The sequence below is a fragment of the Geotrypetes seraphini genome, chromosome 2, assembly GCF_902459505.1.
Source record: "Geotrypetes seraphini chromosome 2, aGeoSer1.1, whole genome shotgun sequence".
Taxonomy (NCBI): domain Eukaryota; kingdom Metazoa; phylum Chordata; class Amphibia; order Gymnophiona; family Dermophiidae; genus Geotrypetes; species Geotrypetes seraphini.
The window spans coordinates 435,088,630-435,101,475 of NC_047085.1; the positions used below are offsets into that span (position 1 = coordinate 435,088,630).

Consider the following 12,846-nt stretch of genomic DNA (forward strand, 5'->3'; position numbering starts at 1 on the left):
ATAATTAAGGACTGATTTAGAATGGATAATTAGATAGTAGACGTGTCACACTAAGCTTTTTCTTTGAACTTATTTTTAATTTAATTTCTCCAATATTATCTGATTATCACACAATATTATTATATTGTGGTCTAAGGAGGGGATAACTGCATTTGCATAAGTTTTGTATAATTGGTAAAAATTGTTTCTTTCTCTGTGTTGCATGGAACAAGATTATTCTTGTGAATTGAAGTGAAAATTCAATAAAGAAATTTAAAAAAGGGGGGATATTGTATGAAGAAGCTACACTCCTCCAAGGCCCTACCAAGGAATTTCCCTAAGCACACCCTCTCAAAAAAAATAAAATAAAAAATAAGCAATGTGACACCCAACAATGAATCTTCTTTTAAGTAGCCCACACACATCCAAAAGGGCTTCACTTAACGAAAGACTCTCTACCTCAGGAAGCATGTGAAAGCTTGAATCTTCTTCAAAGTCTTTAATGGAAGAAGCAACTAACTAGCTACTCACACACACAAAGACTAACACAAACTGCACGTACTGTAGTAGGACTTGCTTATCCACTTTGATTGCAGCTGACATTTTCTTGCATCTTTATGGACTTAATTTGAAATGTCTCTAAGTTAGTCCCTTTATTTTCTATCTAACTCCTGTTATTCTATCTTATCTATTTCTTCAACCTGGGCTTACACCCTATGCTGTTTACAATACAATACAGTGTCTTATATACCACAATTATCTTATATACCACAGTGTCTTATATACCACAATTCTCTACAACTACAACTTTGCTAGACTGGAATAGAACTGGCTTTATTGTTTCTGAAACCATATTGAGCTCCTCAAAGAAATGATGCTAAAGAAAGGAAAATATGGTATTTAATCCCTGGCCCGTTTTTATTCTTTCCTGTGGAGTCTATGCAGTATAGTGTGTATTGTGTTGACAATACACACTAAACAGCTGTATTGTACAGTATATTGTCTATGTCCAACTTATTTCAACTGGATACCGTCTTGGATGGATTTCCTTCATAAAGGCAGTACATAAATTCAAAGAATCAACCTAGGAAATGATAAATATGATCAGAATTTTCAAATGTCTTTACCCAGCAACTGTAGAATGCCCAGTTTGGAAAATGCCAGCCATAACTGCACACATTTAGTCCAATAAAAAAGGTATGTTTTTATTTTATTCCTATATTACCTTCAAGAGTGGACTAACAGGGCCACCACACCATTTCACATAGGGTTTCAGAAAGCACACAGCTTTAGCCAGACTAAAAAAGGTGTTCAGAGAGAAAACAGGACAGTTAAGCGCTAGATTTAACAAACTGTAAGAACATAAGAATAGCCTTACAAGGTCAGACCCATGGTCTATCAAGCCCAGTAGCCCATTTTCATGGTGGCCAATCCAGATCACTAGTACCTGGCCAAAACCCAAGGAGCAACAATATTCCATGCTACCAATCCAGGGCTTCCCCCATGTCCTTCTCAATAACAGACTATGGACTTTTCCTCCAGGAAATTGTCCAAATCTTTCTTAAAACCAGCTATATTATCTGCTCTTACCACAACCTCTGGCAACACGTTCAAATCTTAACTATTCTCTGAGTGAAAAATATTTCCTCCTATTGGTTTTAAAAGTATTTCCCTGTAACTTCATCCAGTGTCCCATAGTCTTTGTAATTTTTGACGGAGTGAAAAATCGATAACTTGTACCTATTCTATTCTACTTAGGATTTTGTAGACTTCAATCATATCTCCCCTCAGCTGTCTCTTTTCCTAGCTGAAGAGCCCTAACCTTTTTTGTCTTTCTTCATACGAGAGGAGTTCCATCCCCTTTGTCATCTTAGTCACTCTTCTTTGAACCTTTTCCAGTGCTGCTATATCTTTCTTGAGATACGTAGACCAGAACTGAACGCAATACTCCAGGTGAGGGCACACCATGGAAAGATACAGAGGCATCATAACATTCTTAATCTTGTTAACCATCCACTACAACACTACCAAGTTATTGTGCACTAATTAAATTAACTTGCAATATTAGAAAAACAGATCTAATTGCATAAAATGATCCTTATAGTAAACAATATGCTTTAATGCAGGGGTCTCAAAGTCCCTCCTTGAGGGCCGCAATCCAGTCGGGTTTTCAGGATTTCCTCAATTAATATGCATGAGATCTATGTGCATATTTCAATGCATATTCATTGGGGAAATCCTGAAAACCTGACTGGATTGCGGCCCTCAAGGAGGGACTTTGAGATCCCTGCTTTAATGTATGTCAACATGTGGCAACATGGTAGCATCTTTTAGCAAATCTAGCCCTAACAACTGATTTCAAATGTATGAGGGGGGATGCTGAAATGTTTTCAAGCCCAACTGAGAATCAATGAGCTGAAATAATGTCAAAACAAAAAATTTCATTTCTGCAAATTGGCACTTAACGAAATAACACTCTATTCAGCTACACTGGCAGAATAACATTCCGAATTTAGAAGTTGGTTGGTTGTGCTAAGAACTTTTCATCACTCCCTCATACACATGCTATGTTACTCATACTGAAGTGGGTGAATACCTTGCAACAAAGCTAACTGTTGAAAATCATTCCCTAATAGAAGAAGCATAAAAGAGGGAACAAAAGAAACAAAAGGCACTAGAGATACTCAGAAAAAAAATGGTCTATAAAGAAACAAGCACCGAGAAGTCAAAGAAAAGATAAAAGTGGAAAGGCCAAAAGAAATGGGAAGTGAAAGAATAGGAGAAAGCTAAGAGGAAGCATTTAGGTAAACAGATAAAAAAATAGAGAAACCCAGAGAATGATGAAAATCTTCAGACAAAACAAAGGTTAGATGAAATCTTTTATTTCTGTCTGAAAGCACCAGCATGTGAAAGCTCTTTAGTCGTAAGAGTGTAGTGTATTCAGAGGTGCTTAAAAATCAAGTGAGCATGGTTTACTCTTTCTACTAGCTCCCTAAGTACTTGTACAATACCTTCTATTTTAATATTCTACATGGGGTACTATTTATAACTTTCTGTAGGAAAGACCACTGCCAGTTTCTTAATACCTGCTGGTCTGTTTTATCTGTGACAAAAAATATCACCATTTATCCTTCGCATTCTCTGGGTGCACTACAATGGAGCTCCATGAGCACTATTTGGCAGCCTGCCATCCCTCGTTTCTTGTTAGCATTCTGCTGCCACACACATCCTTTTCAAGATATTTATTTAATTTAATGGGTTCCTGCCCTAGAAGGTTTGTAATCTAAGTTTACAGATGAGAAGGTTAAGTGATTTGTTCCAGATCACGCTGTTAAATAGAGGCTAGTGAAAAAGAAAGCATGTCAGTGGGTTTGTAGTTCTGGGCACTTTGCTACGGGGCTAGTCCCATTGACCATATCATTTCAGTTTAATAAGATCAGTTCTTATTTATCTTTTCTTATAAAAAGAACAGAAATGTAAAGATTTCCTACCTATATCTGTCTTTTAAAACACAATCCTTCCACACTTATTATACAATTAAGAATATTTTTTTTAAAATATTTTCCTGCATAAAGATATATTACTCTTAAAATATCAATAAAATTAATAAAATATATATTTACCGTTTTATCATTCTCCTACAGTAGATTGGCAATTAACTTCTTTCAATATGCCAAGCAGAGACAAAAATAAGATAGCTTGTCTCTCGCACTCCCTAGAGAGCTTTTGGAAAGACGAGACATTTCAGCAACTTGATTTGATGTGGTTGGTAATGTGATGAGAAAGTCAACTACTGAATGGATGGAAACATGAAAGCCTCTGCACACTTTCATATGGGTATCTGATTCTCATCAATGAGATTAACGTACTACACAGAAGTCTAATATCCTGTGCATTAGGAAGCAGAATGTCATCATGTTTCCCACAATAACTCTTGCAGATAAGGCCTAAGAAAGAGGACAAATAATTCAACAGAAAAATGCACGAGAGAGAGTTCCAGGGAGAAATGGAAAAGGCAACAACTCATCCATGCAGAATAAAGCAATAGAAATGTAAAAACTAGAGTTTGAGCAACAGGAGTCATTTAGATTCAAACAGACTTGTTTTACTATGATTTCCATGTGAGAACCCAAAAATGTTTGCTTTAGTTCACATAAACCTTTGGCAAGACACCAGGGGCTGCACGCTTCAGCTTATGTTCTGGAGTTCATTGCTTGTTCCTATTTTTCCCTCTTTCTCTTCCCTCTCTTGAGGTACCTTTAGTATCCTTTAGCAGCTCATGCTCTACTTTTCCTCTTTGTGTTATAATGGCATTTTTTCCCTTTAGTATTTTTTTATTGTAAATAGCTGTGATTGGTTACATTGACAGGCAGTCTGCTAAACCTTAATGAACATAACAATATTGTTTCTCTTAGCTTAACATTTCATTTTTTAAAAGCTGAGGGCCAAATATTTAAAAAGGGTTTTAACAGAGCAAGAGAGGCTCCTGATGCCTCAGCTTCTCTGGTGCCATTCTCTATGTAGCCCATACTTATGGTTCCATGTACTATAAAGGGGGAAACCTTTTTTCACAAAAAGGCCTTCATGTGTTAAGCAACACAAAAATGCCAACAATGATGGTGGTTGAGAGACACTTCTTTGGTGAAATGTTTTACAAAAAGGGACCAGTCTTGTAATAAATTTTCATGCAAAGTTTACTTCACACAAAAAGTAGAATTTAAACTTAGCATTAATCTTCCTTCCTTGAATCATGCCGTAGAAAACAGCAGCAAATATGGCTGGAGGTGTGGCAGACCCTGATCGATTTTCAGAATATTTTATTCGTGAGGAGCTCGCTAAACTAAAGGTGGATAAAGCAATGGGGCTAAATGGTATACATCTGAGGGTACTGAAGTAACTTAGGGAAGTTCTGGCAGCTCCGCTGGCTGACCTTTTCAATTGTTCTCTAGAGTCAGGAGTAGTGCCTGAGGATTGGAGAAAGGCTGATGTGGTCCCCCTTCCACTAAAGTGGAAGTACTGAAGTAGGGAACTACAGGCTAGTAAGTCTGACTTTTGATAAGTAAATTAATGGAAACACTTTTAAAACAGTGAATACACACTCAACTCTCGCCTCTCCACCTCCAATTCCCCCTTCACTTTCCCTCCAAACGATGGCAAAGTAGTTCTATGACAAGATTCACCTTGAGTTCTCAACCAGGTCACCTCTTCTTCCAGCTGTCTATTCTGCCAACCTTCCTTCAATCCCTGCTACCTTTTCCTCCTTTTCTGAAATAACTGAAGGGGAAACTGCACCTCTTCTCTCCTCCCAACCCACTACCTGCTCCTCTGACCCGATTCCCACCAACCTACTCAGTGCTATCTCTCCCACTGTCATCCCTCCTATCTGTCACATCCTTAATCTATCATTCTCCACTGCAACTGTTCCTGATGTCTTCAAACATGCCATAGTCTCACCTCTCCTCGAAAACCTCTCACATCCCCCTCCAACTATCACCCATCTTCCTCCTCCCCTTCTTATCCCAGATGCTTGAATGTGCTGTTCACTGCCATTGCCTAGACTTTTTTTCATCTCATGCTATTCTTGTCCTACTTCAATCGGACTTTTGTCCACTCCATTCCACAAAAACCACTTTGCTAAAGTCTTTAATGACCTGTTCCTGGCCAGATCCAATGGCTTGTACTCTCTCCTCAACTTTCTCAATCTATCTGTTGCCTTCGATACTGTTGATAACCACCTACTCATCAATACACTGTCCTCGCTGGGATTCCAGGGTTCTGTTCTCTCTTGGGTTTCTTCCTATCTCTCCTATCACACTTTCAGTGTTTGAATAAGTGGATCCTCTTCCACTGCTATCCCACTCTCAATTGGTGTACCTCAAGGCTCTGTCTTGGACCCTCTCCTTTTCTCCATATATACACACTCCTTTGATGCATTGATCTCCTCCCATGGCTTTCAATATCATCTCTATGCTAATGACTCCAGATCTACCTCTCCACACCAGACATCTCTATAGGAATCCAGTCTGGAATCTCAGCCTGCCTGCTGGAAGAACAGAAAGGCCCATAGGGGCAGCCAGCAGACTGGGGAGGGCACAACAGAGGCAGAGCCACCCCAACGTGAAAGTTTGGGAAGGGATCTGCTGTATGGCTTGGCCAGGCTCTTGAGGGCCAAGCCATGTTTCCTTTTTGACTATTTGATGGAACTGTTTCATACCGGAGAAAGAAAGAAAGATTTTGTTGTAGGAATATTGCCATTTTCTTTCTTGTTTACTACCTGGGCATTTGCCTGAAGAATGACAGTGGGAGAAAAGTGGGGCTGCATTTGGAGACCATGGCCTGGTATGAAAGATAGGGGGGGGGGGTTATGTTTCCTTTTGGGGAGTTAATAACCCTTCTGGAAGGGAGTAGGGGAGGAGCCCTCCCTCTTTCCAATTGTTATCACTGCCCTTGCACAGAAGAGGACAGCGGACATTTCAAGGACTACCAGAAGATCCATCAGTTAATGGCTACAGCGGAAAAGTCCAACATTAGAACAGGTTCACTCCTCTTGCTGAAGAACTTAGCTACTTTGCAGTTCTTGACCATCACCATCAGGTTCATGCAGTGTACTCTTACCTGGCCATGATCCTGAGAAAGGCCTCATCACTGAGTGCCCACTCTCCTAGATCTATTGTGTATCAGCTGACGAAGTCCCCTTGAACTTTCTCCATGCTCACTCTGTGCACAGCAAAAGGAGCCTGCATATGCACTACCGACCTCAGATCCAGAGATGAAAAGGGCTGGGTGAATGTTTTTCTCTAACCAATTTATCTTCTACTTGAATTTCTTATCTAAGCTACCTGTCCCCAACTTGGACTCATAACAGACTCTCCAGACTGACACCCCTGTAAAGATGCTCCATGAATGTCCCAACAGTAGAGCATAAGCCTGACCTGTGGAGGAACTGCAATTTAAATCCCAATGTAATCTGACTTTGGAAACCTCCATTGCTGTTATCATGTACAGGATTTCCATTTGAATCTGGGGAACCTGGATAAAAGCATTGACTGCTTTCAGTATAATCTGAGAGGTTCTTTGGTTTGCCACTAAAAAATAGATGAATTATCAACCTGTCCTGATCTCTCTCAGAGAAAAAGTGAGATGACCATCACATGCAGAAATAGCCTTTCTTTTGGCCACCAAACTATACGAGGACTCCATGAAGGCATATGAGATACAGGAAACTAAGTCCAGAGCATATATAACCTGGATAACCTCCAACACTCACATACCTGAATTTATCTGAGCCTACTCCTGAAAGAACCATCCCCCACCACCACACACACAAAGCAACCACCTAAGGAACTATTTTGGTGAGAGTCATTCCTCCTTACTGGATATTCCTAGAGATTTTGGAGCCCATCATTGCCATATTTCATGACTTTTTATAAGTCCAAAAGAACTTCCCCCACACAAGACGACCTGTTCTAGTCTTCTGGCAGTCTCTGTGGCTTGGCATCTCCTATCTCCTTTACTAGCATCTCTAGCTCCTTACTAAACAGACATCTGCCTTTGAAGGACAGCCTGCTCAGGTGCACTATGGAGGCCACATTCACCACCCAGTTTCACACAGCAAAAGCCTAGCCCCTTTGAGAAATTCAGATGAAATTATAAAGACCACCTGACATAAAAGAAAGCTGCCCTTGCTAACACACCAAATCTTCATTATGTGAAAACTGCTGAATGTCCTGTAGTACTACCCAAGTCATGTATCCTCCATAAATCATCATCTACAAAGCCAGTGATGAAGCCTTAAATGAATGCTAGAAGAGCAGCTCCATATTTTGATCCTGTGAGTCTTTGAAAGCAGTGCCTCTCTCTACAGGAATGATCACTAGAGAAATGGCCACATCTACCCAGGACCTAACAGTAAATCCTTCTCCTTAGGGAGAGAATAAAGTTTGACGGCTATCTTGGCATTCAGACTTTCAGATGTTTCCCACTCAACTATTACCAAGCTCCAGATAGCCCTGTGGAGGGCAAATTACTTGGTAGGCCTCCTGATCCCCTCCAGGATAGCGTCCCTTTCCTGCTTGTCCTCCATTGTTACCTCAGCAATGTTCACAGTAAGATAAGCCAGTCAATGAGCAATACAAACTCCTGCTTTCTAAACAGAGAGACCACTTGAATCCTCTTCCTCTGGAAAGGCCAACTCCCCCTCATTTTCAAAAACCTTCTTCCAAATTCTCACTTTGCTCATACTCAGACTTCTAAAGAATTCTGGATGCAGCTACCGGATTCAGAGTATTTCTTGGTTCATCAGAATCTGTTGGTCTTTGGCCTTGTCACTAAAATCTGGTAGGGCTCTCTCTTGACTTATCTAGTGTGCTCCAGTTCCCAGATTCTCTGCATTACCAAAGGTCCAATGTAATACATCACAAATTCAGAAGAGAACTCTACTGGGCCTCCTCCTTGGAGGCTGCTCTCACAAAAAAAAAACAACAAACATCTTCACACTCTGCCACGAGTACCAAGGGTTCCACACTCTCCTCAGCTGACCCAACTCATCTTCCCATTGCAGTGCATATAGTGAAGATGGTGGCAGGTCCAGCTGCAGGTTCAAAATGTCTGCAGTGGCTGACTCCTGGCCTGCTACACTTGATGCTGTCAGTGGCCACCCCATCCCCATCACAATTTCAGCAGAAGGAAGCCACCATGCTGTTGAAGCATCACAGCTCCCTCACCTCCACCCATGCTTTGTCACTGAGTACCACTAGGGGCAATGTTTTTCTGCATTGCTAGGTATCCCTTGCTGTGCTGCTCCTTGCCTCTTTTTAGCTCTTATTTTCCCAACTTCTTTTTTCAAGTCAGGCTGCCCTGAGAATATTTCCTAGCTTGGGAAATAGTGGAGTCAACAGAGGAACGGACCCAAATAGGTCCTATAAAGGAAAGCCAACTCAGGCTCCAAGGATTTGGTGCCACTAAAGAGAAGGGAAAACAATCTAACAACCGCATACTACCACCCTGAATCCCCAAGGAAGCCCATAAGAAGCTGATGCCCTATGAAACATCCTCCTGCACCAGCCCAGTCCTAGTAAACATGTATTTATATATCTAAAGCTAAACTTTTCAGTTCTGTTTTTTGTTGGAGCTGTTCATTTTAAAACATTTTGTATTGAATAAAAATGTTTCCATCCTTCTTCATGTATATTTCTTTGCATTTTGCAATTTTGGCAGTCTCTAGTTTGCAGAGAAACACTGGTTATTCTGCTCAACTGTACCATTTCTTATACCAAGGACTCAGCTTGGAATTGAGTTATTTACTGCCTCCAGCTGCTAGTAGGGGGATATAACCTACATATCATGAGAAATCTAAGAAAAATCCGAACATTCTTCGAAAAGAAGCAATTCCTACTATTGGTACAATCTCTTATCCTTGGGATGATAGACTACTGCAACATACTATACCTACCTTGTCCCACGACCATGATGAAGCAATTGCAGACAATACAGAATACAGCCCTGAGACTTGTATATTTCCTAAAAAAATATGATCATATCACAGAGGCATACCATGACTCGCACTGGCTTCCAATAGAAGCGAGAGTACACTTCAAATTCTACTGCTTACTTTACTAGGCTCTCAATGGAGAGGGCCCAACCTACTGGAATAGCCGACTAAATCAATCCTCCTCAATCAGACACAGAAGATCCCACTCACTTTTCTCTCACCCATCATCCAAAGATGTCAAACGAAAAAAACTTTATGACAACCTAATAGCCTCCAAAGCAGCTAAACTGGACAGACAAATCACTACTCTGTTATCTTCGACTTCAGACTACAAAGCCTTCAGGAGAGATATTAAAACCATACTCTTCAAAAAACACATAAAACCTATCCAGCACAACCAATCCCAACCAAATATCTAACACTCTATTTACCCTTAGATCTCTCTAATACTCTTATCTATCAAACGTTATGTAAAACCCATAATTTCACCCTATTCTTATCTCCTAAAGACCTCCACTTCCCTTTGGTAACTCTTTATCCAATGTTTATTACCTTAAAAAATTCTATGTCATCGCTTATTCTATTCCTTTTAATTTGAATGTAATTCTTGTTTTTAGTTTGAATGTAATCCGCCTTGAACCGCAAGGTAATGGCGGAATAGAAATCACTAATGTAATGTAATATCTGGCCTGGTCTGACAGATGATAGGGACATTTATAAAGATTTGTCAATAATGAGCTTCTACAATGCAAATTCATACAAAGCATGTCATTGAGCAGTGCATCATGAAAATAAGTATGCAAATAAAGATTTGTATGCTTGTCACCATGAGAAAAATAGCTGGAGTCCAGTTCCCAAGATCTCTCCTTTAACAGTGAGAGAATTTAGGAGAGAATCTTACAGGGACTTCCTCCTTGAGTCTGCTTTCACAGAAAAATTATCCTTATATTCTGCTACAAAAGCCAGATGTTCCAGACTCTCCCCAACTATTTCAGCCTACCTTCCTACCAGAATCCCTCAAAAGCCTTATTTTTGTATGATAGATGCAGCATACAGTAAAAGGTCTTGGTATGGTCAGGGGTTGGAAGTAGACCACAGATGTGCTACCCGTGACACAGCCGTCCAACGAGATGGGGATTTCCCTGTCGGGTAAAGTGTTCCTGTGCCCAATCACCTGGTTGTGAAGTGGAGTCTGACATGGTGGAGAGTATTTGAAATTATAAACCAACATTTGGATCTACAGACAGAATCAGACCAGGACAGTAATTCAGCTAAGCCTTGCATTTTTGCAAATATGCCTTGCAATAGCATTTGTGATTGAGCATACTGAACTGCTTCTAGCAGGGTAAAGATAGATTGAAGCTTCAAGATATGCTGCTGAAACTTCAAGATTTGCTGTTAAAGTTTTGTTACAAATCTTTGCTAAACCAAATTTTTTTTCAGCTTTATGTGGGAAGAGCTCTCATTATGTCAGTGTTTTTCAACCGCTGTTCCGCGTGCCGCGAGATGTTGCCTGGTGTGCCGCAGGGCCACCATCAGGGCAGTACTACTAGTCCTGCATTCAGGGGCCCGGAGCTGACAGGGGGCCCGAGGCAGGGGCGCCAGTAGCTCGCCAAGGCAAAGTGAGTCGATCACCCAGGACTCACTTTGTCTTGGCGATCTAATCTATCGAGCCGATAAGTCTTCTTCTCCCCGACGTCAATTCTGCAGTCGGAGAGGAAGTTCGGGCCAGCCAATCGCTGCCTGGCTGGGCGGAACTTCCTCTCCGATTGCAGAATTGACGTCAAGGAGAGCATGCATCGGCGTCGGCTTTGGGGCCTGTTATCCATTGGTGGGTCCTGTTCCCCGATGGCAGCGGCAGTGGCAGTGGCTTGGGGAACGGCAGGGAGAAAGAAAGAAAGGGGGCAGGCAGGGAAACAGAAGGAAAGAAGAGAAACAGAAAAAAAGAAAGAAAGGTCAGGGAGAGAGGAAGAAAAAGTTGGGGGAGGGAATGAGGTGTGGAGGAGAGAAAGCATACAGGCTGATAGAAGGGAAGAAAGATTGGATGCACAGTCAGAAGAAGAAAGTGCAACTAGAAATCACCAGACAAGGTAGGAAAAATGATTTTATTTTAAATTTAGCAAAGTGGAGGCAGTATTACCACAGTTTTCAAAGGAATTTGCCCAAATAACTTAATAGTTAACTGGGTAAATTCCCAGAGATGAAAACTTCCCTTCACTTACTATGCACAGTTCTGAATTTATATCTGCTGTCTATATTTTACAATATGGTCACCTTTTACTAAACCGCAATAGTGGTTTTTAGCGCAGGGAGCCTATGAGCGTCAAGAGCAGCGCTGGGCATTCAGCGCAGCTCCCTGCGCTAAAAACTGCTATTGTGGTTTAATAAAAAGGATGGAGGGTATATTTGTCTATTTTTGTATGCTATAAAAACCAAATACAGAGAGAGACTGAGAGCTGTTGACGAAGAGCTACGTGTGTGTCTTTCTTCGATTCCAGCCAGAATATCAGCTTTGTGTTCAGCCAAACAGGCCCAGGTTTCGCACTGAATAAAATATTTTATAATTTTTCACTATTCTGTTTACTTAATATTTCATAATAATGTAATTATAAAATACTTTCTTTGTGTTTATTTGATTCCTATTCAAGAGAATTACTTTATATATAGTCAATATAGGCACAGAGTTAAATTTTTTAACATTTTCTAATGGTGGTGTGCCTCGTGATTTTTTTCATGAAACAAGTGTGCCTTTGCCCAAAAAAGGTTGAAAAACACTGCATTATGTGGTTTTTTTGAAGATATATGAAGGAAAAGACTCATGAAGCCAAACTGAGGTCTTTTTATTCACTTTTCTTATTTATGCTTTTTGGGTTAGTTTGCTCCATCTTAAAGTGGCTTTTGAGTCTTCAATCTTCTTATACTTGTGCCAGCACATTTCTTTTTTCCCTTTTATGGTTTCATAAATGTGCTTCTCTTAACATTAGAGTTGTAGACCACTAGTCCACCATATTTATAAGACACTGGGGGGAGAGCCAGGGATCTTTGATTTGAACCAGTGTGCCCTTTCATCATAAGCCATCATATGGAAGGGGCTCTTTTTTATTATGTTACTTGTGTTTCAACAGCCAGGAAGACAAAGCTCTTAGTCCTGGGAAAACAAGTAAAATACATATTTTGTGATATTTTACTATGGGGATAGGTTAATAATAATAATAATAATAATAATAATAATAATAATAATAATAATAATAATATTTTATTTTGTATACCGCCATACCCAGGGAGTTCAAGGCGGTTCACAACAGGTAGATGAATTACATACAGTGCGATTCGAAAAAAGAAGAACATAACAAGGCAATCGTGGGGACGAACTCGTT

General features: G+C 40.3%; 1 protein-coding gene across 4 annotated transcripts in view; it reads right to left on the reverse strand.

Moving 5' to 3' along the window:
* Positions 1-12,846, reverse strand: part of NEBL (nebulette) — a 513,560-nt gene that overhangs the window by 272,010 nt on the left and 228,704 nt on the right. The gene's annotated exons all lie outside the window — the stretch shown is intronic.